The sequence below is a fragment of the Sarcophilus harrisii genome, chromosome 1, assembly GCF_902635505.1.
Source record: "Sarcophilus harrisii chromosome 1, mSarHar1.11, whole genome shotgun sequence".
In the NCBI taxonomy this organism is placed as follows: Eukaryota; Metazoa; Chordata; class Mammalia; order Dasyuromorphia; family Dasyuridae; genus Sarcophilus; species Sarcophilus harrisii.
This window is the reverse complement of record NC_045426.1, coordinates 543,304,565-543,329,531: the sequence shown is the minus strand read 5'-3', so window position 1 is coordinate 543,329,531 and position 24,967 is coordinate 543,304,565. Positions and strand designations below refer to the sequence as shown.

The 24,967-nt window shown below is 33.8% G+C and overlaps 1 protein-coding gene across 1 annotated transcript in view; it reads left to right on the top strand.

Annotated features, from left to right (window-relative positions):
• The first annotated feature begins 447 nt into the window (after positions 1-447).
• Positions 448-24,967, top strand: part of RNF144B (ring finger protein 144B) — a 204,021-nt gene continuing 179,501 nt past the window's right edge. The window contains exon 1 of the mRNA XM_031946795.1: positions 448-526. The gene's annotated coding sequence lies outside the window, so the exon portion shown is untranslated. The remainder of the gene's footprint in view (positions 527-24,967) is intronic.

The window sequence follows — 24,967 nt, the reverse complement described above, 5'->3', positions numbered from 1 at the left end:
AAGAAAACTCCAAATGGGGTCATGAAAAGTCAGACATGATTAAACAGCAAACATAAACTATAATAATAACTAGTATTTATATAACAATATACATATATTTTCTCATTTGATTCTCACAACTACTCTGTGAAGCAGGTGCTATTATTATCCTCATTTTACAAATGAGGAAACCAAGGTCCAGAGAGGTTAGGGAATTTGTCCAGAGTCATATGACTAGTGAGTTTTTAAGGCTGAATTTGTATTCATTGGTCATTTCAGTTTTGTCTGTATTACTAATACACATTAGTTTGTCAACTAATTAAATATCTGCCATGGACAAGGTACTGAGAATATAAAGATAATGAAAAAAGCTTATGGTCCATTGATGTAGGGGGTGGAAGGAGAGCAGGCTACAGTCTGTACAAATATATGAGTAATGTTTTTCACCTCAGCAGCACCTGAAGAACATCTTCTGGATTATGGCAAGATGGTAATAGATGCCAGTAGCAGAGACGCCGATGAATTCTCATGTCCCTGAAGTATTGAGGTAAGGCGCGATTTAAAATTTGCCAGATGAAATATTTCTATCTTCTGTTTCCAGTTTCCAAGCTTATTTCCAATGCAAGACAACACCACTACCCTAAATCCCACGGCTTCTCAGTTTTTTCACTTGGAACTTTGTCAGAGATGTTTTGAAGGTCTACACAAAATTTTTTTTTTCTTTTATCCCTATGCTTCATCACCTTAGAGAAATCTGTTGGACAATCTGGCATTATTTAGCATCATAGAAATCATGTTTGCATTAACACTAATAGTTTATTTAATTGTTCAGTGATTCAATTCAGAAGAAGGCAGAAAGAAAGACTCTTGAATCCATAGAGTTTCATAATAGGAATGTGATTCTTTGAGGTGGTAGTAGGAGACATTTGAAATTTCTGAGGAAGAAGTAGCCTCCAAAGGAAAAGGAGCCAGTGCGGCAGTGGTTTGCTGGAGCCAGATCATACCTGCTCATCCATTGTTAAATTTTCAGTGTGAGCATTTACCCCTTTGAAACTAGAAAATGCTATTAATTTAGAATTTGGCTCATTTTTTTGTTTGTTTGTTTGTTTTTTTGTTTTTCATTGCTTAAGAATATGATAGAGAAAATATTAATGATACAGATTAAACCTAAAGTATGCTATGTAAATTTTGGGAAAGGAGGAAAAAGAGAGCTGGCTATTGAACATTTACCAGCACACTCTTTCAAGGAGGCTACCAATAACAGAAATATTTGTTATTAGCCATTTCTTAGCTTGGAACAAAAGATGTGTCAGAGTAGTTGGAGACTTCCCAATGCAGCTATGTATTGACTGAAAGTCACGGTCAATTTAGAGCTGAGTCATCTTCATGTATCATAAACAAAAAAAAATGTAGAACTTCTTGGGAAATGTCAGATCTGATAATCAATACTCACTTTAGGTGGGAATGTGAGAATGAGTGAACAAAAGCAACCTTTTTCAAAGTATTACAAAGTCCAGGGAAGAGAACTGAAGAATTTCAACATGTGGTACTTTCATCATTGTTACTGATTGATGGTTACACCAGATGAAGTATATGGGCAGTGAACAGCTGGTGTAAGAAGTACATTGGTAAAAAGGTGGTGTAAGAGTATAGACTTTTATTTTCTAGATCAGAGATTAAGATACAGTGATAATGAACTTTTGGTTGGGAATGGAGTCCATGTAATCTGGATCAGGGAGAATCCATTTGCCTAGAGATTTGTTAATTTGATCCAGAGGGTTTTAAATAAAAAGTGAAAGGGGAAGGAAATCATTACCTACAAACAAATAGCAAACCAGATACTTAAGAATGATTATATATGACATATGAAGAATTATGGTGGAAGAATTTTTTAAGAGACAGGAGAAATTTAGCAAAAAGGAAGGAATAATCCTTTGATTTCAGAAAGGCCTGGAGAGACTGATTATATGAACTGATGCTGAGTGAAATGAGTATAATGATGCTGAGATCATTATACACTTCAACAACAATACTATATGATAATCAATTCTGATGAATGTGGCCCTCTTTAGCAATGAGATGAACCAAAGCAGTTCCAATAGAACAGTAATGAACTGAATCAGCTACACCCAGCGAAAGAACTCTGAGAGATGACTAAGAACCATTACATAGAATTCCCAATCCCTATATTCTTGTCTGCCTGCATTTTAGATTTCCTTCACAGGCTAATTGTACACTATTTCAGAGTCCAATTCTTTTTGTACAGCAAAATAATGGTTTGGATATGTATACTTATTTTGTATTTAATTTATACTTTAACATATTTAACATGTATTGGTCATCCTGCCATCTAGGGGAAGGGGTGGGGGGAAGGAGGGGAAAAATTGGAACAAAAGGTTTGGCAGTTATCAATGCTATAAAATTACCCATGCATATAACTTGTAAATAAAAAGCTATTAAAAAAAAAAAGGAATAATCCTCTTGGCCTCAGCTGCCTTTACCAGTGCAGAGAATATGGAAAATAAACAACATAATCTAGAGAGCTCGATGCCAGAAGGGAAATCTATCTTCCCAGGTATCATTGAGATATAATTGACTATGATTCATAAGTAAAATACAACAACAGAATGTATGCACTCAGTTCAGAAAGATTAAATAAAAGTGGTAGTATGTGGCATTGTTTAAAAAACTTCATTTTTCTTTGTTTCCTTAATAATTGCTTTGACGAAATTTATGAATCTAAGGCAAAAAAAAGATGGATACTATAATACAAAAGGAGTAAAAGACAAGAGAAAGAGAGCATAATGGGATTATACTATGGATGACCTAGTCAGAAAGATGAACTGGATGTTTAGTTCTCTTTTTTAAAAAATTATTTATTTATTTTTATTTTTAAAAATTATCATTATAACTTTTTATTTACAAGATATATACATAGGTAATTTTTCAGCATTGACAGTTACAAATCTTTTTGTTCCAACTTTTCCCCTCCTTCCCCCCACCCCTTCCCGCAGATGGCAGGTTGACCAATACATGTTAAATATGTTAAAGTATAAGTTAAGTACACTATATGTATACATGTCCAAACAGTTAATTTGCTGTATAAAAAGAGTCGAACTTTGAAATAGTGTACAATTAGCCCATGAAGGAAATAAAAAATGCAGGCAGACAAAAATAGAGGGATTGGGAATTCTATGTAATGGTTCATAGTCATCTCCCAGAGTTCTTTGGCTGGATGTAGCTGGTTCAGTTCATTACTGCTCTATTGGAACTGATCTGGTTCATCTCATTGTTGAAAAGGGCCCCGTCGGATGTTTAGTTCTTATTGCACATGCCAAGCTGGCATGGAAATTGGTTATAGTTATGATGGGAAACTTGAGTAACCTAGATATATCTTCTAGTGGTTTCTCTCTGCCAAAAACAGAGCAGTTTACAGTATCTTGAATTGCTTGCTAATAATATCCCACTTTAAAAGACAGAGGATACGCTGAAGGAAACTATGATTTTGGTTCTGATTCTGATCAATACAGAGAAACTAATTGGTGAAATGGAAATCATAGGAACATTAGAAATGCAATTAACATGGGATCTTGATAGAGTTTTGTGAGAATTCCTTAGATATCTACATCAGTTCATCATAGTGTCATGTAGATATTTTGCTCTACCCTTCAGCTTTCTTTTGTGGGTTGAATTCCTGTAGGAGATGACTTCCAGATTTAAGATACTCTGTTTCTGCAATCCTCAAAGTATAAGTCTTAAACTCCCAGTGACATGTTTACCTTTAATAGTAAACCACTTTGCTCAAAACAAAGGCATTTACTCCACTGGTATAATAAAAACAATAGTCATAAAAACATTACTTTTATAAATCTGGAGTACATTATCTTACAAATATTTACACAAAAAGTGGTCATACATACAAGAAAGGTAAAAAAGTGTCAAAACCTCTTTTAGACCTCAGTTTCTGTTATCTATCTCTTATATTTTTTGATACCATCAAGTAGACTAGGAAGAAATACATTATTCAGGGGATATCCTGGTTAATCCCTGCCTCCACACAGGTAACCTTAAATTCTTGATGGTTTTGTCTGCCAAGTTCCAATTCAGACATATCCTAATAGGCTATAAAAAATTCAAGTTTAGGCTTGATCATGAACTTTGTTGTCTGAGTGATTTCAGCTCAGCTAAGTGCTGACATCTTGTTGGCTGGCCTATGTGTTGTGGGAGAGAGAGAGAGAGAAAGAGAGAGAGAGAGAGAGAGAGAGAGAGAGAGAGAGAGAGAGAGGAGGAGGAGGAAGAGAAGAATAAGAAGAGGAGGAGGAAGAAGAGAAGAAGGAGGGAGAGGAGGGAGACAGAGAAAGAGAAGAGAGAAAGAGGAAGAGGGAAAAGAAAAGGGAGAAGGAGAGTAGAGGAAAAGAGAGAGAGAGAGAACTACAGGACAGAGAGATTGTTAACCATAGGGAGAATAAATTAAAGTCTTGGAAAGAAGTCCAGATGATTCATGTCTTGAAAAATCTCAGAAGCTATAGAGCTGCATATATCAAATAAGCCAAATTGACTAGAATGGAGAATGTATAAAAGGCAGTAATATGAAATAGAAGTGGGAAGGTAAATAGGAATTTGATGGTGGAGGACATTTAAAACTAGAAGGTCTTTGTAATTTATCCTGGAGGCCATAGGGAATCACTGAAACTTTTTGAGCTGGAGAATAATATCATTAAGCCTGTTTTACAAATATTTGTCAAATTGGAGTCAGGGAGAGGGGAGAAAACAAGCAGAGAGACCAATTAAAAGGTTATCAGATATTCTAGGCAAGACATGGTAAGAGCTTAAATTGAAATAGAGGATATATAAGGGGAAATAAGAGGACAGATAGAAAAATATTGTAGACAGTATAGAGGTAGAATCTATAAGACTTGGCAGTTCATTGGATTTTGGAGGTAAGAGTGTTAAAAGAGTCCAAATCACTTCAGTATTGTAAACTTAGGGGACTGGATGAATAATGATGCCCTCAAAGAGAATGGAAATTGGAAGAAGAATTTGAGGAGATAATTATGTAATGAATTTTGGACATGATGAATTTGAGATATCTGTAGGACTTTGGGGTAGAGATGTCCATAAGGAAAGTTGTGGTATATGGTTTGAATTCAGAAGAAATATGAGATATGGAGGCGTAGATTTGTGAGTCTGGAAACATAAAAAGGTAGACATGAATGAACAATGATAAAGGACTAAAGAAGGATAAATTATCTACATTCAAATATGAGGACATGATCAATGTGTCTTTTCAGACCCTATCATCATCAAAGTAGTAGAGGCAGTTCAATTACACAAGGCCTGGCAGCCATTCTATTATATTTTGATGATTTTAAGAAAAGAATAGAAAGAGAGGGGAAGAAGAATGCTTTGGAGAGGGGATAGGAAGGGAAAAGTAAATTTAGGGAAAATTATCTCATAATCAGGGTGTACAGTATAAGCAAGAAGTGGGGTGGGAGGTAGTTGCAAATACTTGAACCTTATTCTCCTCTGGACTGATTAAATAATAAAGGAACAACATACACAAACACTGAGAGTTAAGGTATAGAAATATGTTTTACTCAATATGTAAACAGGAGGGAAAAGGGAGAAAAGAAGAAAGGAATTTAAAGTGAGGGTACATTAAAAAAAATTTTAGTCTTATGCAAAACAAATTCTAAGAATGTACAAAAATATTTATAGCTCTTTCTGAGGGGGCAAAACAATGGAATTTGAGGAAACTGGAAAATGAACAAGTTGTAGTATATAAATATGATGAAATACTATTGTGCTGAATATAGCAGTGTAATGACCAACCATTATTCCAGAGACCCAATGATGAAACATGCTATATATCTCCGGATAGAGAGGCAAAGAATTCAGAATGTACAATGAGGTATATACTAGTCTCCACAGAAGCATATGAAGCTTATACTAGCCAGTGAATCAGTGCTGTGGAGCAGAAAGGGCCTCAACTGAGACTGGATAACATAAATTTTTAGCACACATCATCAGGTTGCCTTCAGAGTGTTCAGGAAGACACGGATACTACAGACAAAGTAGATGGAATATGTATCTAGAACTGCAAGATGTAACTGGGAAGAGAATGAGGATACAGGAGTTTCAGGTTGAATGAATGAGTCAAGCTTTGGAATGGAAGGAACTAAGACCAGAGCTGGAAGTATAGGGATAGGCAAAGAGAAGGCAAAGGGAAGTAGATCACGGTCAGGACAAAGAAGTTTGGAAGAAGCTGGGCAAAGGAACTGACTGAGAGACTTCTAAATTTGTTAAAACACTATTAAAAGAAATATAAATTAAATATTAAACTTAATGGGCTGGCTATGTACATTGAAACCAGCCTAAGAATATGGTAGACCACTATAGGAAGTGAGCAATCAAAAAATTCTAAGCAAGCCAAGGAACTTAATACACTTGACCCTTTCATATTTCAGGTGACCTCCATTGATAAGAAATGGGAAGAATCTTCTCTCTACCAAAGCTTTTTGGGAAAGTAGATCTGAAACTTTAATTTTCTACAAAACAACAGAAAAGAACCAGTACTATTGAATGCTCTGTGGCCCATTGGCAGAGCAGTTAATCCCAGCAGGAGTTTCATGATACCCCAAAATGTTTTGTGCATCATCCCATTTTTTTTAACAAAATTCTGACAGTATAACTCATATTTTTTAAAAATTAAATATATTCTTTAAATAAATAAATATTAACTTGAAAAATCATAATGTACGATACATATTTTGCAGTCTCACCACAATTTATCCTTTTTTCTTTTAATATATGTAAACATATACATATACATAAATATATACATATGTACATATACACACACTTATATGCAATCTGCATTTTTAGTGAAAGGAGTAGAAGAAGGAATGGAATGACAAAATTATTAATAATACAGAGTTTCAAAACTTTATAGAAGATCTGAGAATGATGGGGTCAGGCAGTCTTTCTATTCATTCATTCATTTATTCAACTAGAATTATTATGTGACTGCTGTATACCAGGAATTATTCTAGGTATTTGGGCTACAGAATCAAATGGATACAAAGTCAAATATGAAATTGTCAGTCCCCCAAAGGTCTTCCTAGATTCTACAAGAAGAGATGACATTTACTTAGAAAATTAAATTGAGAATAATTTTGAGTGCTAGGGAAAAGGCACTTACAACTGGAGAAGATCAGGATAGGCTCTCTTTAGGAGGCTGCCTTTCAACTGAGTTTTGAAGGAAGAGTGGAGTAAAAATGGTGTACATTTAAAGGTTGAGAAATGGCCTGTACAAAGGTATGGAGAGGAGAATGAAAAAACAAAATAAAATCAGATTCGTCTAACTGAAATTATGGAGTATTGGAATGAGCGTAATGTGCTATAAAGCTGAAACCATATTGTAAAAGGCAAATAGAAGAATTTGTTTTTGATCTTAGAAGTAAGAAACTACAATGAGTTCATTGTAGTTTCTAGTTTCTTGAGGTTGGGAGTATCATGTACTTTAGGAACACCAATTTGGTAGACGTTTGGTGGGTGGATTGGAGAAGAAAAATAAACTAGGGGAACATTTAGGAGACTAATGCAATTTCTAGGATAATTTTTCATAACATGATATTAAAATAAGGTTGTTTTGAAAAATTATACTTGTGGGCAGCATTTTTTTTATCCTTGTCTCTTCCAAAATGATTAAAACATCTTTTTTTTTTTTTTTTTTTTTTGGTTAAATTCTCAAATATACACATACACATATTCTTGAGTAGTAAACATTGAATTACTCTCAAAAAATGCCAGAGAAGGTTGTGAAAAACAACAAAAATAGTACGTGTGAGTAATAACCTGCAGGGAAATAAACTTAAGGATGTAAAGATAAAAGTGTCTAGAATCAGTGATTTATGACAATATAATGTCTATCAATTGTTACTTATCCAGAGGGTGATTATGTTGTCTTGACATTTCGATGTTTTTCAGCATCTCCTTCAGAATATAGAGCTGAGGGAGAGAAAGGAAGTGACACATAAACCAATCAATCTTTTTCCTAACTAATCATGCCAAATGGTTGAGTTGTGGAATAATGAAAAAACATAGTAATGGAAAAAATGAGTGCAGAATTTGGAGTCAGAAGCCTTAGGTTTGAATCCCTTGGCCCTGTTATTTATTAACATCATGATCTTGAGCAAGTCATAAAATTGCAACCTCCAAGACGTCTTCCAGCACTAAATTTTATAATTCTGGGTATAATTCAGGGTAAAAAAAAATAGTTGGAATTAGAAAATGGAGGGCATTTTTTTTTAAATTTTATTTTTCAAAGAGGCAGAAGAGATTTAAATTATCTGGATAATGACTGAATCCCAATTTCACTCGGCTTTTTTTTTATATATATCCCAGATAAAGAGATAGGCAACTAAATGGGGCAGTGACCCGGAGTCAAAAAAAGACTAGAGGTTCAAATCTAGTCTCCAACACTTACCAGCCTTGTGACCAAAGACAGCTTGGTTTTCTTGTTGTTCTGAAGAGCACATGAAATGATATTTGTATGATGCTTTGCATAGTGCCTGACACATAAGAGGCACTATATTATTATGACCTACCTAAACAACTATACTACAGTGCAACATACTTGTTTTCCTTCAGCAATTATAATTGTACTTGATTTAAATATATATGTAATATATACATACATGCATACATATGGACATATGTGTTTATTATGATATATGCATGCACATTTATTTTATATGGATACATATATTAATATACATATATAAGTGTATATTTGTGAATATATATATTTGGATACACACACACACATATATACAATCATTATTTGTATACATATACATACACACAGAGCAGTTAGGTGACTCAGTAGATAGTGTACTGGACCTGGAGACAGGAGCACTTAATTGATTGAACGACAAAAAATAGCATAAATAAAGCTGAAGTCCTGCAGTCTTTCTGTGTGCTGGTAAACCACAGTTTTCTGGTCAGCTGGCAGGTATGAATGGTATGCATGGTCAAATATTTCCACTGACCCTTCTTTGGGCTACCAAGTTGAATATAATAGACTCAGTTAATGGAGAATGTGGATGTCATTATGGTGGTGGCTTAATGGGATGGGTGAGGACTCTAGAAGGGTAGTCCTTAAGAATGTCTAGATTTTTTTAAAGATGAAGACCATCTGTTCCTGTCATGGTTTACATTAGGAAGAACACTGGTTGTTTGAAATAAATTCTCCCAAGTTTCTAACATACCAAGCATGAAACTATAACCTTTTTCTCAAAAGCAGTTAAGTCCTATGATTTAGGTTTTCCTGGGCAGATATGCATAAAAATTGTAATTTTTGTACATGTTAAAATGAGGTTTATTATATTCATTTGTACTAGGCTAAAGAAATAATTGGGTTACATCAAACCTTCCAAAACAGGAAATATTGTTTTAAAAGGTACTATTAATAGTGATCACTTTTGGTTTGTTGACAAGATAGGCATCGTATGTATTTTTGTTGTTTTGTTGTGCAGTTGTATCTTCCTCTTCATGATATCTTTTGGGATTTTCTTGGCAAAGATACTGGAGTGGTTTGCCATTTCCTTCTTCAGATCATTTTCCAGATAAGAAAACTGAGGCAAACCAGTTATGTGACTTGCTCAAGATCAGCTACCAAGTGTCAGAAGCCAAATTTGAATACAGGAAGATGAGTCTTCCTTACTCTTATCATCCAGTGGGCCACGTAGCTGCCTCTATCATGTGCACATGAATATATAAAACATTCTTTATAATGATGTTTTTATTCATTTTTTGTCTTGACTCATTATGTTCCTAAACATAAAGTATGATCTTGTTATTTTATTTCTGTCTTTTCCATCATTTTCTCAATCATTGATTTTAAAAACTCAGTTACTTTTAACTCTCATCCTTCATTATCCATTATCCATTTCCTTTCCCATTATCCAATCTGTTACCGAAACTCTATTGATTCTTTGCTGTCACAGGCAGCTAGGTAGTACAGTAGATAGAGTGCTAGATCTGGAGTCGGGAAGAATTTATTTGAATCTGGCCTCAAGTCACATAACTAAGACTAAGCAAGTCCACTTAGCTTCTATCTACCTCAGTTTCCTCAGCTGCAAAATGAGGATCATAACAGCACCTATTTTCCAAGATTGTTATGAGGATCAAATGAGATTATTGTAACATACAGCCCAGTGCATTGCACAAATAAGTGCCTTACAAGTATTTAGATGTTTGTTTTCCTTTCCCCTACTCATTTATCTATTTCTTCTTTTTTATTATCACTGTTTCTAATCTAGCTTATATCTAGCTTATATCCTCAACAACTTTATACCTAGACTATTTTAAGAACTTCCCCTGGTCTCCCTCTACTTTTTTTGCACAATGTGACTTGATTTATCTTTCTAAAGTATAGTTTTAGTCTTGTCACTCCATTTCTCAAATACTTTTAATCACAAATCTATCTCCTTAGTTTGCTTGTTGCTATACACATAATACTGTGGTAGCTCTAACTGGCTTTTCCAGTGTATCCAAGCATAAACCCCTTGTTTTCAGACAGAAAACATAATATGAATTTTATGTTCCCACTTCTTTGTTCAGCGCAGTCTCCATTCCTGGACTTTTCTTTCCCTTGTTTCTATATTTCCTAATCTTTTCCCATCCCTTAAAGCATATCTTAAATATTTGCTTTTTGAAATATCCCTGGCCTTTTTTAACCCATAGTGATCACATCTCAGAACTCCTATTACATTTATTTGATGTATATTTTGACACTGCTCATAATGCACTAAGTAGTTTAGTGGATAGAGTGCTGGGTGTAGAGTCAAGAAGATTCATCTTCCTGAGTTCTAAGCTGGCTTCAGATATCAACTGATTGTGTGACCCTGTTGGCTTTAGTTCCCACATCTGTAAAATGAGTTGGAGAAGAAAATGGTAAACCACTCAAATATCTTTGCCAGCAACAACACAAATGGGGTTGGACATGACTGAAAAATGACTGAACTATAATATCTTTTAACTTTTCATGTACTTCATGCTTCATACTCCAAGTAAACTGGAGAGACTTAACTAATATTGGACTAATAGAACTTTGTCTCTGGATGTTGTCATAAGTGGGGCATTCCTTCTTGTCTTCTGATAGTTTAGGTCCTGAGGTCCCATGGAGATCTTTTCAGGGATCAGATTGCTTCTTCTTACATGACTATGCCCATGAGGTGGGCACAGTATACTTTACTGTGCTACTTGCCAAACCAACTGAAATTGCCTTGACTTCAGTTTCTTCTGGTTATAGCTCTTTCAGCTTTAGGATAGAGACCATATTTTATAATTCCTGTATTCTTCACAACACCTACTTGTTACCTCTTTTCCCCCCAAGAAATTTTTTTTTAGCTTTCCTTTACAAAACAAAATTCATTGGAATTGGAATTTACATTGACTTTTTTCTAATGAACCTGACTATAGATTTTCCTCATCATTCTCAAAGAGGACCAATGTTATTATAAGAGTGATGTCTTGGCTTGTGCATGAATTGGATATAAATCCATATAGTTTTAAAAATAACATATTGTAGTAAAATGAACCCAGGAACTCTACTCTCTGCTGCTTATGGACCTGGGCTTTACCCTCTGCTATGTCTCCAACTCATAGGACCTCAGGGAAATGACTTCTCTCTGGGCCTTACTTTTTCAATATATAAAATGTGTTGAAAGATAAGATTGATGAAATGATTTTTGAAGTATAATATGTTATCTATAATTTGATGAATAAATTGATTGCTCTACATCTTTGAACCATAGAGAAGTCTGAGGTAAACTCTGACTTGTATCACACATACACCACAGAATTGTTGTCCTCCACTCTGGTCCCTCCCCTTCTCCCAGTAGATAAGTGGGTCTAGCATCCTCAAAAGGAAGTTGACAATAATAGGTCTGAGATTTCACACTGCTTAAAGTACTATGTAGCACTAGGAAATAACAATTATCACCTGTGTGCTGTTTTTTTTCCTTTATGCATTATTCTGGGTTTTGGAGTCGGGATAGAGGGCGGGGAGGCAAGAATGAGACATTTTCTTAGGTTTCCTTACCTTGAAGCTACTGCAATTTTGAATGGCTGGTTTTTCAGGGTATCGTATATCCTTTTCTAAAACAGGGACAGTTATAATGCTTCCCCTTTATATGTAGAATAGAAGAGAGCTAAATGAAGCATGTGAATGCACTGAATTCCAAAGGATTTTTACTCAAGGGCAATAATCTCTTCCACACCCCACAAAGCATCCTAGAAGGAAATATTCTTGTCATCAGGAATATTTGGGATATTGGATTTGAAATTTGAAACCCCTAGCACACTGAGAAATATAGTTCAAGTAATCCCTTCTGAATATAGTTCACATACTCTGATTAAGGACTCCACTGGCTTTTCAAATTCTTTGCTCTATGATAATTCTGTTGTGTTGACTTTTACTTAAAACAAGTAAACTAGTAGTTGAACTTTGGAAATCTTTTTATTATACAGAGATTTTTTAATGATAATTTTTGTAATAGAATTTAAACTAAATCTGACTCAAGGCAAATTAAAAAATCAAAATAAGAAGTTTGGGTTTTCCCAGTCCCCTTCTTTTGGGTTCTCCATCTCATCCCTGATCCTCACCATAAATTCCCATTCCCATCATGTTCTTTCCTATTTCTTCCTCCCCATTAAAATGTACTCTAAAAATTAAGGTTCTGAAACTCATTACAAAATGTAAATGACCGATAATGGTTAATAGTGGGGAACTTCATTTATCTAAAAATAAATACCATAGTCGGCCCTGATTCTATTAAGTCACTGGATTGCAAACATTCTATAACTTTACAGATTAATTTAAAGAATTGCAAAGGAAGCAGAGAACAATTGATTTACCCGTGATCACACAAGTATTAAGTGTTAGAATCAGAATTTGAATCCACTTCATCCTGCTTTTAGGTCCAGTGCTCTCTCCAATACATGAAACTGGCTCTCAAATATTCTATTTAGGGATCTTAAAATTAGAGTGAAAAGAAATCTGGATAGAATCAGATAGAATTCTGTCATTGACTCATGTTGTGACCTTAGTTAAATCATTGACCCTCATTTAACTGTTTTGTGTCTTAGTTTATTAATCTGTAAAACTAACTGTAAAACTAAAACTATTAATCTGTAAAATTAAGAAAGGTTCATCTAAGCTTCCTTCTAAGATCGACACTCTTTGATCTTCCCAAATACAATGATAAGGGATGGCATATATTGGCACTTCATTAAAAGAGCAGCAAATAATTTCAGAAAAACCTGGAAAGATTTACATGAACTGATAAGTAAAGTGAACAGAATCAAGAGTACACAATAACAACAAAATTATATGATGATCATCTGAGATAAACTTGGCTCTTTTCAACAATGAGGTGATTCAAAGACAATTCCAACAGACTTGGGATGGAAAATATCACCCACATCCAGAGAGAGAACTATGAGACTTAATATAGATCATAGTATTTTCACCCTTTTGCTTTGTTGTTTGTTTGCTTGTTTTTCTTTTTTTCTCCTCCCTTTTATCTGATTTTTCTTGTGCAGTATGATGAATATGGAAACATGTTTAGAAGACTTGCACATGTTTAACCTATATCAGAGTAGTAGAGGAGAGAGGAAAGAGGGGAGAGGGACAAAAATTTGTAACACAAGGTTTTGAAAAAGTGAATATTAAAAACTATCTTTGCATGTATTTGGAAAAATAAGATACTATTTTTTTAAAAAGAGAAAAAAAAAAAAAAGACCAGAAAACACAGAGGATAAAAACTTATGACTTACTCTAGAAAGTTGAACATTGAGCACATAGTCCTGAAAACACAAAAATACAATCCTGAATAAATTAAGTTGCTTTTTACTATTACATGATTCTTAATTGCTTTTCTGAGTCTAAAAGTGAGGTCCTAAAAGAAAAGTTTTCGCACCTTTGATAAAGGTATGATATAGGCCAACTCTACATATTAATTCCAAGTGTATCACTGTTAATGACATAAAAGAATATTTCAACATAATGTAGTACTCTGGTTATTGTATTTAATTATAAGCATGACATGACATGGGTATTAGAATGCTCTGAATTGTATGAAAAGGAGATGAACAGCTGTGTTTGCTATTTCCACTACTAAGACCCACCTAGGACATAGAAATATTTGTAATTTTTACAAGGTGGAGGATATAACATCAATCGCACTATTTGGTGACAAATTCTTGAGTAGACTTTACTGAGCAGCCCCACCTTAGGCCTCCCCTACCCCAAATTCAAATCTAGATGAGGGTACATTCCTTTGTGTATTACTAGAGGGAATTTGACTGAGTGTATAGAATAGTAACAAGCTATGTGACCTTGGGTGGAACAGAACATTCATATATGCCTCCAACACTTATTCCCTGCCCTATTTATGTAAAATAGAAGTTTGACTATATATTACTACATTGTGTAAAGTCAACAAATAATAACCAAAGAATTGATTTTTGTTTTATTAATTATAGAGGGAGAGAGCTCTCAATAAATTTGGTGAACATAACCCTTCCCTTAAAGAATATAGATATACACATTGCCTCTTTGTTAAAATGACAAAGATAATTTCTGATTAATTTCCAATGACTGGGGCTGCCCCCAAGGTGATTGGTTTGCTGGATTTGAATTCAAGTCTTCCTGATTTAAATCTATTGCTCTATTCACCATATCACCTAAATGCCTGCAAAAAGGAAGGTAAAGACAAATAAAAAGTAGAAATGCAAAATATGCAGAAACAGTGTTTTGAGATCTAATTAGGCCAGGAAATTGCTATTTCTTGTTCAAGAGTGCCTATTTCACAGTATTTCCCCACTTAATTCAGGCAATGGCTTTGGATAGATACTTGAATTGTTAGCTATTTGAATGAAACATTTAAACTAACTTTTATAAAGATGCATGCAATTAACCTATGCTATGATTTTTGTTTTGAAGTTGATGTGTAAACATACATGACCATTCTTGGCTATTGTTGCTCTTGGAAAGGCTTTATTGCTAGATCTGAGTCTTATCTTTCTAAGTGGTTGATATTTGTATTATATATTGACAAAAAGGAAATTATAGTACTGAAATAGTCCTTCTGTCTCTACATTTGGGGAAGTCTTATATCTCAAAAATCTCAGATAAATAAATAAAGGAACTACTGGCTGACATTTAATCTCTTCTCACTATTTTACAGAACATATACATAGCTTTCTACTGAGTATCTTTTTTTTAAAAATAGTATTTTATTTTTCCAAAATATGTAAAGATAGTTTTCAACATTCATTTTTAAGAAACTTTGTGTTTCAAACTTTCCTCCCTCCCTCGATTATCTCCCCTCTCTTCAAGATAGCAAGCAACCTGATACAGGTTTGTTTTTGTTTGTTTGTTTGTTTGTTTTTTTAAAGAAATACTTGCAGACACTTAATATTTGGCTCAAATATGAAAGACACCCAGAGGGCATCAGGATAGTATCATGGATAGAGTGCTGGGCTTGGATCTTCCCTCAGATATTTACTAGCTTTGGAACCCTGAGTAAATCAGTTAATCCTTCTTAGCTCCCTTTCAATGGCAATAAAAAACACTGGATATGCCAACTGTTTTCCCTTGTTCTCTGTGCATATTGAGGTGAGAGAAATGGCTACCTTTAAGAAGGGATCAAGAGATAATGATATCTTCAGGAGAAATATGGGTTTCAACACACCTCCCAGGAGGTTGTTGTGATGATCAAATGAGATGATATAGGTAAAACACTTTGCCAAACTTAAAGAAATATATGAATGCTAGTTGTTTTTATTATTGATTTTCATTTTGTGAACTCACTATCACACAAATGAAAATGATCTTTCCTTCCTCAGATTTCTCAGAGCACTTGGACACTTCTTTGCACCTACCACATTTTGTTTTGTATGAGAGTGGCAGTGTGTTATAATGAAAAGAGTACTGGAGCTGGAATCAGAAAAACCTAGGTTGAAATAGTGACACTGACAGTTTATTAACTGTGTTACCATGATCAAGTCACTTAATTTTTGCAAGCCTTGGTTTCCTCATTTGTAAAAAGGGGATATTAATATCTACTTGACAGGATTGTTATAAAGTTCAGATGAGATAATAAGTATAGCTATAGTAGTAGTAGTAATAATAATAATTAGTATATGTATGTATATTTTCTACATAAGCGTATATATTTATAGTGCTTTAAGATTTGTGAAGCACTTTACTTCATAGTATCTGCAAAGGATTTTGAAAACTTTAAAGTTTTGTATCAATCCAAATAATTATCATTATCAATCAAATCACAAGCATTTTATTAAGTACTAGTTATATGCTAATTACTGGGGATACAAATACAAAGATTGAAATAATTTTTATTCACAAAGAACTTACATTCTAACAAGAAAGACAAATACATATATACACATATACATACATTTATATGGAAAATACAAAGATAATAATTTCAAATAAAGGCAAAGTTATTAAATATAAAGTAATACTCTGACATCCCAAATCATGGACGCCTTGCTTGTATTGTCCTGACATCAGAGAGTACCTATGGATCACTCAGGCTCCCCCATTTGTCATTCCTTACTATTGGCTCATTCTGAAAACATCTTTTATTCAGATTTTTTAGGAACTTCTCATTGGTTATACATATTTCACTCTTTTCATATGCATCAAGCTCTTTTTCATTACCTTGTGAGTGACCATTCATTTTAATTTTTCAGAGGCTCCTTATTTTGCACGTAGGAAGCACAGAGCATAGAGTGCTGGACTTTTGAGCGAGGACGACACTATATGTGTGATCCTGGACACATTACTCAACCTCTCTTTGCCACAATTTCCTTACCTGTTCTATAAAGTTGGAATGATAATAATAGCATCTACCCCCAAGGATTATTGTGAAGATAAAATGAAATATTTTTAATGTGCTTTGAAAACTCTAAAACACTACATAAATGCTTCTTCTTCTGCAACATTGGTAGAATACTGCTATTAAAAAGATAATCTTTTGTTTCCAAGAAAAGCCTTTGGCAATGAAAAAAGTTTTTTGATCTCCTAAAAGCAAATAAATTTTAAATACCCAAAATAGCAATGCTACAATAACTAAAAGGTATAAAGATTCTATGGAAAGTAAAAAATGACATTAAAGAAGAAATTGTAAAAACAATAAATCACTTTAAAAGTAAGGAAAATATAGACACTATGTATCAAAAACTATGGATGTGCCAAAACAATCATGAAAAGCAATATTGTAGCACTGAATATGCTATATTTGTAATACTGAATATGTTACACAATTTTTTATGCTGATATATTGATATCAATAAAAAAGGGGAGGGTATAGGGATGAGGATTGGATCTATATTTCATTGATATTAGGAGCTTTTGGAAGGGGTAACACTCTATCATTTTATAATCGATATCTTATAATCTTAGAGAATTTCCTAGAACACTAAGAAGTTAAAAACCTTGCCCAAGGTCATGAAGCCTAGAAAGATTTGAAATAATACGTAAGCCCAGGTTTTCCTGTCTTTGAGTGCTAAAATTCCATCCGCTTTTGCAAATAGCATCTAAGAAAAAGAGGGAGAAAATTGTTGAATTAGGTTTGTACCTTAAAAAAAACAAAAAAAGAATAAATTAACAAGCTAGAGTAAAATAGAATATAGAATAAATGTAGAATGAAAATAAGGACAATCAAGGTAATGTTTCTAGTTTTTCTCCATTGCTTATAATATTACGTCATGTTTCTAAGATGCCTTTTTCTTATATAATATGGGAAAATCTATTTTAAAAATGAGTATAAAGAGTGCTGTATTTTACTAAGGGCTTTTTCTGCATCTAATGATGAGTCATGTGGTCTTCATTTTTTCTCATGGTAAGATTTATACTTATTTTTTTCCTCATCTTTTGCTTCCCATTTATAAATAAATAAAGTAAAAGTAAGGAAAAGCAAAGGAAGCATAAGTAAGTAAAAATAAAAAAACAAATGAAATGGCAAATGCTTCTACCCTCTAAAAGAAGACTAACAAAATTGATATCAATCCCAAGAGAACAATCCCAATTCATCAAAATTGAGAACAAGTGCACAAAAAAAGGAATTAAAAATTCTGGCATTACAATACATAGCTCTATACTAATAAACCAGAGTTTAAAAAGAAAGAATGAATGAAAAAAGGGTCAAGGTCTTACTATACACTACAATCTATTTAAGCATTGGTTATACACACACAGAAAAAGTAAATGAGTCTCTGCCCTCAAGATGCTTACATTCTTTTTTATTTTAAAGGAATTTATTGTTATCTTTTCTTTTTTATATCACCAAATTTTCTCCCAAGATTCCTTTTGAAGAGACCCATCCCATATAATTCTAATAGAGGAAGACACAGGGAAATTGTATTTTGGGTGAAGAAATCATAGCAATTGAGTCATAGAGTAATTGATTGATAAATTCTTTTCAGAAAGGATAGCATGGTTTTGTAACATGGTTTGGTTCTCATGCTAAAGGCCGAAAGAAGTCTGGGTAGGAATTAACAGCTATGTGAGGATCTGACTTGGGCTAGAATTGGTGAAACTTTATCAACATGAAGTGTAAGATTATCCACAAAATACTAAGTACCCAAAGAGAAACAATATACAACCTAAACAAAACAATCTTATTAGTAGAAATAAGACAAGTTAATAAACAATTGCTCTTCAAAAAGATACTGGACTTAGATGGATTTTTCCAATCTTCTCAATATCTTAAGTAGATCGATCATATTTATAAATGAGAAGCAAAAGTTGAGGAAGACAATCAGCATAATAAATCTTACCAAGAGAAAAAAAATGAAGACCACACAACCCATCATTAGATGCAGAGAGCCCTTAATAAAATACAGCACTCTTTATACTCATTATAAAAATAGATTTTCTCATATTATATAAGAAAAAAAATCTTAGAAACATAAGCTAATATTACATGCAAAGGAGAAAACTAGATTTATTCTTATTAAAACAAGCCATTAAACAAGGCTATATACTTATTTTTTAAATAGCTTTTTATTTTCAAAATACGCATAAAGATAGTTTTTAACCTTCACCCCTGCAAAACCTTGTGTTCCACATTTTTCTCTCCCTTCTGTTCATTCCCCTCCTCTAGACAGCAAGTAATCCAATAGAAGTTAAACATGTGCAATCTTCTAAACAAATTACCTCATCCAAAGGATATTACTTTTACTACTCATATTAATATATATTTTAGAATCTTAGCAAGAATTATGGCATGTCAAAGGAATTACATTAAAGGAATGTAATTTATTTGTAGTCATGATTGTATACCTAGAAAATCTAAGATAGTTAATAAAAAATGCATAGAGGTAACAAATGACATTAGCAATGGAATATAAAATAAACTCACAAATGTATTTCTACATACCATTATGGAATGGAAAGATTAATAGACTTTACAATAATTATGACAGTTGTCAAATTTGGAAAAGTTATAGCAAAATTCATTTGGAAAAATAGATAAAGAATATTAAGGAAATCCATAAAACAAAACTATTAAAAAGTAGATTAGTATTCTTCAATCTTAAAAATCACTATAAAGCAATAATTATAAAAGATTGCTAATCTTAGGAAAAGAATAGAGAAATAGACCAGTGGAACAAGATGAAGAACCAAAATGGAGACTGCAATATGTAGAAACGATTCATCCTTTGACTTGGATTTGTAATTTCATTGTTATAGAAAATTCCTGACAAAGTCTCTGTCCCTACCAATGAAGACATAGCACCTCTTCTTCAATTATTGTCTCAAAAGCTGCCTGGGGCATTAAAAGGTTACAGTCACATAAACATGATGTGTCAAGGATAGGACTTGAATGCAGGTCTTCTTGAGACTGGCTCTCTACTCACTACTGCTTCTCAAAGCAAAGATTAGTGTTTCATAATTAATGTTTAAAAATACTTAGGAATGAAATCTTTATTTCCATTTATAAAATTACTGGGAAAATGGGTAACATGTTTGAGGGGTATCATGTATGGAGTCTATAAGTCTTCAAGGTTCTAATCAGGAAGATGTGGCCATCTTATAATACTAGGTGTAATAGATTCTAACTTTAGAGTGCATCACCTTAGTTGATTACAGTGAGGATAAGAAGCTGATTATTTATTGAAGTAAATATATAAACTGATGCCAAACCCAACAAGTAATCTTGAATACTTTCTCTGTATAGGGTATCATGTGCTATCCTAGGGACAACAAGAGAGGGATGATATAGTTCTACAAGCAATGGGATTATTATTACTTTTTAAATAATAGCTTTTATTTTCAAAATATATACAAAGATAGTTTTCAATATTCACTACTGCAAAACCTTGTGTTCCAAAATTTTCTCCTTCTCTTCCCCCCACCTCCTCTCCTAGACAGCAAGTAGTCCAATATAGGTCAAACATGTGCAATTATTCTAAACATATTTCCACATTTATCATGTTGCACAAGAAAAATCAGACCAAAAAGGGGGGAAAATGAGAATAAAAGCAAGCAACTAACAACAAAAAGATGAAAATACTATCTTGTGATCCACATTTAGTTCCAAATGACTCTCTCTATCACAAATCTATTGGAATTGACCTGAATCACCTCCTTGTTGAAAAAAGCCACATCCATCAGAGTTGATCATCACATAATCTTGTTGCTGTGTACAATGTTCTTTTGATTCTACTCTCTTCACTCAGCATCAGTTCGTGTAAGTCTTTCCAGGCCTTTTTGAAATCATCCTGTTGATCATTTCTTATAGAACAATAATATTCCATAATATTCATATACTATAACATATTCAGCCATTCCCCAAGTGATGGGCATCTACTCAGTTTCTAGTTCCTCAGCAATGATGCTGGAGTAGACCCAATTTTTTGCCAAACTATTTTCTAACTAGTTTTCCCAATAGTTCTTGATTTTTTTTCCCCCAAGTAGTTTGTATCTTGTTTTTTTATTGAAAACTGGACTTTGTGTTTGTTTGCTTCTGAATCTTCCTTATCTAGAATAGTTGGAACTAGCATGGAGAGACCAAGGCTTTGTGTCAAGTGTTAATGTCTAGTAGGGGCATGCTTTCTCCTTTGTTACAGTGTCATTTACCCTTCCAATTCCGATCATTTACCTAGACTTCAGCAGCTACTTCACAACTATGCCCCTCTCCTGAGATGTCTTTATTATTGGGACAAATTTTCCTTATTCTGCCACTTGTGTCACAAATTTTGCCTGAATTCATTGCATGATTTATGGTAATGGTGTCATGTCAACTCCCATCCTCATCATAATCCTATTACTGGATTATTACACTATATATAGTATATAGCATATATACTACATATTATTTTATATCTTATCTCTCTTATTGTCCCTAGAAAAGAGCATAATTATTACAGATAATATTATAGGCTCTTCCCATTATTCTAATTAGAACCTCAAAGATTTGTAGTCTCTATACTTGGTGCCCCCAAATACTATGGTGAGCAAATTCTTATTTCTTGCTTTTCTAACACCTGTGGTTCATAGCTGTCTTCTACTTAGGTGAAAGCCCCTTATGCTGCCACATCTCCTCATACTCTTTTTCCTATCCAGTCCTGTCTTTCTCCAAACCCTATCTTCCTCTGCCTTCCCTTTCCTTTTGCTCTCTAGAACTCTCCAATTCCTCCCCTACTCTCTATGCTAGATCTCTCCCTTTTGTACTCTTTTCATCTGGCACTCACTGAAACCCAGTTTTCTTTTGAAAATCACTATCTCTTGGATCCCTCTACTTTGGTTGGCCACTCCTCTCACATCCCTATATAAACAGATCAAGGAAAAGAGGATGTATATACCCCATGATCTTCATTGCTACCTACAACCCTCTCAGTTTCATAGTCACAGTAATTACTTCTCTGAAGTTTACTCCATCATTTCTAGATCCTTGATGCTGTCAACCATGTACCTTCTTCTTTCCCAGTATTTATTATCTAGTCCACAGACTTTTTCATTCCAGTCCCTGACTTCCTATAAACACCCTGAATGTCCAATTGTACAACCTGCTTAATTTCCATATCTCTACCTCAAGTCTACTTCAACCATTCACTAAAGTAGTGATGCCTTTCCCCTCATCCTTGCTCAATTGAACTTGTCCCAGGTGCTGGAATTCTTAGCTATGTCTATCATTTCGTTGGTTTTATGGATCATTGGAAGAGATTTAGAGATGGAAGGTGTCTCAGAGGCCATCTAGTCTCATTATTTCTTTTTACAGATAGGGAAACTGAGACCCAGAAAGGTTAAAATGACTTGCCTAAGGTTACATGATAGTAATTATCAAAGGTGGAACTTGAACCCATGTGTGCTGACACCAGAACCTCTTTATCATGCTGCTGTTGCTTATACTATCTGCTTCAGAGAGTTTTTGGGAGGAATGTGCTTTGTTAACTTTAAAGTTCTATATAAATGCCATGTATTATTGTAAATTTTTTTTGTTTAATTTTTGTCAGTAGTTCAGCAAATACATACTCTTTGTCGCGGTAGAAATCAAATAAGGAGTGTGACTGACTTAATAGAAGTCTATATTTCTGGAAGTCTATCAAAGTGCATTCATACTGATTGTGGGTTTGTGGTATGGAAATCATCTTAATCCTCAACTTGATCTTGATTAAGGCTTTTTCTGTTTGGACACTAGAGGGCTCCTTAGACTAATAATGCAGAAACACAACATCCACAACAAAGACATTTTCCATTTTTTATATTACAACTAGTGATTAAACAATTTACAAAATAAAGTTCAATAGTTAATATGACTAAAATTAGCATTATTTATGTATGAATTAGGAAATGTTTGGACATAGTCTAATCACAAATTTTCTGACAAGTGTCAAAGGTCATATTGTCTGGCCTGTTTCCTTGCTCAGAAATCCCTTTTATAGCTTGATAAATAATCATCAACCCTCTGCCTGGACACTTCCAGTCACAGGAAAGTCCTTAGCTTCCAAGGTAACCTATTCTTTTATTAAACAACTCTTAGAATTAGTATATTCTTTCTTACAGTGAATTAAAAATCTGTTTTCCTCTAACTTGTAAATATTGCCCTCTAGGACTAAGAAATCTCATCATCTTCTTTAAGGACTGCTGTGATCTTGAAGACTTGAGCTCCTCTAGTCCAAGATGTTTGAGTGTCTCAAAGTTAATTACTTGTAGTTTTGATCAATATTTGGTAGCATTTCCAGGCCCAAACACCTTCTTATAACATTTTAGAAGGAACATTAGTAAGTGGGTCAAACTAGGCCTCTATAAACCTCTCAAACATTGGCACTTCTATAGCAACGGATGACAAAAGAAGGAAATCTTGAAATATGATTTAGATTACAGAAAACATCTGAGAGGTATCCTAGAGAGCTTATGACCATAAGGACCATCAGTTAAAGAGCTCCAGGACATAAGCCTGCCTATAGGCAGCATTCTCAATTCCTCACTGGCTAAATGATTCACTTTAGTTTTGAAAGCTTCAATCCTCTGTGTTTATTGTTCCTCAGAGAAACATTTTCCTACATAAAAATGAAAACAGCCTTTCTTCCATTGATTAAACTTTGGAGACTGTGATAGCTGTTGGGGCTTAGTTGCAATCTCTCATCACTGAGATTTGGGGATGTTCTTGGGGCAATAAAACCTTTTCATCATTATCCCGCTTGTTGAGAGATGACCCTGATGGTCATGTTATTTCTGTGTGGCAGAAGGTTCTATTTTAGATTATATACAACTTGACAGTTTTGTATTAGTGTGGAAGACTGAGAATTGGATCAAGAGTCAGATGTTTCTATCTTCTGACAGAGATAGTGATATATAGTGAGAGGAGAATTAGGTCAGGAGACCTGGGGCCTATTTAGTCTTGACTCCATTTCTAAATGATTGTGTGACTTTAGAAAAGTCATATATACTTGCTTCTTTTTAACAATGAAGTGATTCAGGTTAATTCCAATAGATTTGTGATGGAGAGAGCCATCTGCATCCAGAAAGAGGATCATGGGGACTGAATATGGATCACAATACAGTATTTTCTTCTTTTTGTTGTTAGCTTGCTTTTCTTTCTTTTTTTTTTTTTTTTTTTTTTTTTTAGTTTTTGATTTGATTTTTCTTGTGCAGCATGATAAATGGGGAAATGTTTAGAAGAATTGCATATATTTAACCTATATTGGATTACTTTCTGTCTAAGGGATGGGAGAAGGGGGAAAGAAGGGAGAAAAATTTGGAACACAATGTTTTGCAAGGCTTAATATTGAAAACTATCTTTTAATGAATTTTTAAAATAAAAAGCTATTAGTAAAATTTTCTTGAAAAAGAAAAATCACATATCATTCTCTGGCTTCATTTTCCTCATCAGCAAAATGAGGAAGTTGGACTAGATCATTTCTAAGGTTCTTTCCAATTCTAATGTTCAGCGATTTTGTCCTTTGCAGGTAGTTTTGAAATTTTAAGCTTACCTTAGATTTTGACTGTGTGTGATCTAGGAATTCACAATATTTCAATATTTTTCATTTCATAACTTTGTTGAACTATGATTTGTGGTTCTAGAGCTGAGATGGTTTACAGAGACTGTCTAGTTCAAGGCCCATTTTGCAGATATGGAAATTGAGGCCCAGGAATGTCTTGCCTCAGGTCATATAAATATAATTATGGGAGGTAGGATTTAAATCTTGGTGCCTTGATTCAGGACTCAATGTTTTTTCTCTCTTACCATATTTTTAAAATCCATCATTTCATCATTGTGGGGATTTTCTTCACTAGCACACATTGCAGCCCCTGTATACATTACTATGCTATCATCATGAGTTGTTGTGATTAAAAAAAAATTCTCATCTGGTAGCCAACTCTTTAGTGACAAATATCTTTAAATGTAGCAAGACTGGCCACCAGACTACAGGTATATCATCA